We start from the raw sequence: 3,767 nt of genomic DNA, 5'->3' as shown, positions 1-3,767 counted from the left end.
CCAGTCCATGGGGTTGCGAAGAGTCTGACATGACTTAGTGACTGAACAACAACACTGAGTGCTGCAGGGGAAAGGGAGAGGATTCTGTGGACAATGGGCAACAGCAAGGTCTTCTCTACTGTTCTGAGTCATTCAGTTCTGACTTTGAAACTCCATAGACCCCTGCAAAACAATGGCCTTTCAGTAATTAGGCCTATTCTCCTCACAGGACAATTAATGCATTTGCTTCCAAAGATTCTAACCCTGAATCTATATGCCTCGTGACTTTAGTCATTCCAACCACACTTGCTACTCCCCTTAATGGACTCTGGCAAATGCAATTTTCTCCAATTTTTTCACCTGTTGCATGGTTGCATTAGTTTTCCATGGCTGCATCACAAACGACCGCATATTCAAAGCTTGAACAGTATGTGTTCACTACTCACAGTTTTCTGTAGGCTAGAATCCAGGAACAGCATAATGAGATTCTCTACTTCAGAGTCTCTTCAGGTAGAAAACCTGGTGTAGGTCAAGACTAGGGTCTCACTGGAGGCTTGCCTGGGGAAAGATCCAGTTCAAAGCTCCCTTGGGTTGTTGCAGAATTTATCTCCTATAGGACTGAGCTCCCTGCTTTCTTGCTAGCTGTCAGCCTCAAGTCTTTTTCAGGTTATAGAGGCTGCTCAAAGTTCTTCATCATGTGGTCCCTCTCCATAGCCCACCTGACACCATGGCAGCTCACTTATTCAGAAATGGCCTTGGAGGCCACTGTCCTTGGGTGTGGGATCATTGTTGTTTCTGAGGTTGCAGCGTTCATGATGAACTTACTTCAGATTATGTGTGACCACTGGGTACTTAGTCATGTACCTGTTGGACTTGTCTTTAGATGTTATCTAGACAGAAAGAATGATGGAAAGCTAACTGCCTTCAGGAACAAGAATCTGTTATATAAAAGGAAATTGAAATCCAGTGAAGAAGTCACCCGGATGTAAAGGCTGTGGCTGAATTACAGAATGTATTGTTGTGGTTTAGTTGGCAAGTCATGTCCAACTCTTTGTGACCCCTTGGACTGCAGGGCTCCAGGCTTCTTTGTCCTCCATCGTCTCCGGAATTTGCTCAAATTCATGTCCATTGAGTTGGTGATTTCATCCAACCACTCATCCTCCGTTGCCCCCTTCTCCTCCTGCCTTCAGTCTTTCCTAGCATCAGGGTCTTTTCCAATGAGCCAACTCTTCGTATCAGGTGGCCAAATATTGGGGCTTCAGCATCAGTCTTTCTAATGAATATTCAGAGTTGATTTCCTTTAGGATTGGCAGGTTTGATCTCCTTGCTGTCCAAGGGACTCTCAAGAGTCTTCTCCAGCATCACAATTCGAAAGCATCAAATTCTTTGATGCTCAGCCATTTATATGGTCCAACAGAATGTTTGCACTTTTTAAATTATAAGAGAAATAGAAACACATTCATTAAAAAAAATGGCAGTGGAGAATCACTCTTGAATATATTTGCACATGCACACATATATACACACAGTAGCGTGATGACAGATGTTACCATCTCGCCACTTTGATCATAGTTTTCTTTTTTTAAAGTCTTTACTGAGTTTGTTACAATATTGCTTCTGTTTTACCTTTTGGTTTTTTGGCCATAAGGCATGTGGTATCTCAGTTCCCTGACCAGGGGAACCCTGATTGAACCTGCACCCCTGCATTGGAAAGCAAAGTCTTAACCACTAGACCACCAAGGAAGTACCCACCATAGTCTTTATTTTATATTAGTTTGAGGCAAGTCACAGGTTTCACCCACATTCAAGGGGTGAAGATCAAGACTTGAACATAAACCCTTCAGTGACTATAGCTTCCCGGGGGGTCTATCTACCCCAGTGGTGGATTTTTGTACCATTTATGCATCAGTGCCCTATGAACCAGCTGACTGGTCTACTTCTTCGTCTAGTTCTGGAGATGATGAAAGTCAGGACTAAATTACTCCCTCTCCCTAAATTCATGACAACTTCTTTCACTTCTTAGAAGATTAATGTGTTCACTTAAAAATGAGAATGGATTTTCAATTTTACATAATTTAAGTGTTTAAGTAAAGACAAGTATTTGAGCTTTATTTCTTGACCTTTTCTTCTGAGCAATCGCTATTAATATTTATCTGCAAGTCAGCTCAGCTCTGCTTTTGCCAGTTTCCATTGAAGGGCAAAACTCATTCATCTCAGGGCATTTGATACGCTTGCAAATGAAATCGCTAGAAATGCAGTGTGAAGTGGTAAGCCATCCATTAGGCCTCCATTTTACTTAAAATAACAGGCTGTAAAGTATCATGCTTCAATTTAAAGAAATAATGGCTACAAACAACAGCCCTGATAGCTAGCCTTACAGAAATGAATGAGTGTACACCCATGATATTGGCACCTTCTCAAGAGAAGAAAGTTTTTCAATGAGGAGGCAGGATGACTAATGTTTCCACTGGTAAAAGATTATTTTTTCCATAGAAAGAAAAGGCTCTCAACGGAGATCAGGAGATTGAAATTGAAGAAAATGAAATGAATAAACATGGAAAGGATATCTGGGGTCAGAAAGAATAAATCCATCCCCCAAATCACACATACCCTCAAAGATAGAAATGGGACACCCCATAGAACACATCTTATTTATCCAAAGGAGACAAAGGCCGGGTTAGGGAAGCTAATAGGGGACTTATTAACATAGCACAGCGAGACCTCATGGCAGTGCCCTTTTTCATGTCTTTGGGGTGGTTGGTTTCTAGAATGGGGGTGGCATTGCCCCCTTCTCTAATTGTGGCATTTCTATTTTACACAGCAGACCCATTCCTTGGATTTCAGGAAGGAGAGTCGTGTCAATTGCTGTTTGCCCACATCCATCTACTCCCTAAGGTCACTCATGACATTGACCCTCTCTTTATTTGCTGCCAAATGGCTACCCCCTCAAGTCCTTTCCTCTCTCAGTTACAAGGAAATTTTGGGGGTAGCTCTGACGGGGACACTGGCCATTTCACACGGGTGAACCATAGTCTGGTTGGAATTTCTCAAAAGGTTGGAAAAAATGCCAGTCAAGAAGGTCCTCAATGTGTCTCTACAGTTATGGTACTCTTTCCTATTTTTCAAATTTTAAGTGAATTTTTCACTCCTTTATAAGTTTGGTCTGGCTTCCCCAGTGGCTCAGTGGTAAAGAATCCACCTGCCAACACAGGAGATGCAAGTTCAATCCCTGGGTCAGGAAGATCCCCTGGAGAAGGAAACGGTAACCCACTTCAGTATTCTTGCCTGGGAAATCTCATGGACAGAGGAGCCCAGCAGGCTTACAGTCCGAGGGGTCACAAGAGTCGGACGTGACTTGGCAACTAAACAACACAGCTTGGTTTTTCAAAGGGGAAGATGAGAGGGTAAGGAATTAAAGATTATTTCAGATCAAATCCTTTATTTCCTTTCCTCATAACTCATTCATTACTCCTTTGCTTTTGTAGAGTTTATTTTCTTTGTGCTATGGTAAACAATGAAAGCATCTCAGGATTTTTTATTTTTTTTTCTGATTATAGATTTGGCCCTCTTTCATGGGGTTTCATATGTAATGTTCTTCTTTTCATAATTGTTTATAACATGTGTGTGATTTCCTCTTAATGTACCATACCTTTTTGACTTTAAAAGGGCCATTTTCTCATATTTTAACATTTTCAAAATTGGATTGTGACAGAGAGTAAATGTGAAGAAATAAATTAACATCTTTTCAATATAACTGTGGATACATAGGAACTATTAAATCATTCTCT

At 41.2% G+C, this 3,767-nt stretch overlaps 1 pseudogene; it reads left to right on the top strand.

The window, feature by feature from the left end:
* Window positions 1-764: 764 nt before the first annotated feature.
* On the top strand, window positions 765-968 carry LOC138984366 (NADH dehydrogenase [ubiquinone] 1 beta subcomplex subunit 1 pseudogene; annotated as a pseudogene).
* The last annotated feature ends 2,799 nt before the right edge of the window (window positions 969-3,767 follow it).

The sequence above is a fragment of the Bos mutus genome, chromosome 21 (genome assembly GCF_027580195.1).
Source record: "Bos mutus isolate GX-2022 chromosome 21, NWIPB_WYAK_1.1, whole genome shotgun sequence".
NCBI classification, from domain to species: domain Eukaryota; kingdom Metazoa; phylum Chordata; class Mammalia; order Artiodactyla; family Bovidae; genus Bos; species Bos mutus.
The sequence above is the reverse complement of the archived record's forward strand: the minus strand, read 5'-3'. Positions and strand labels throughout refer to the sequence as shown.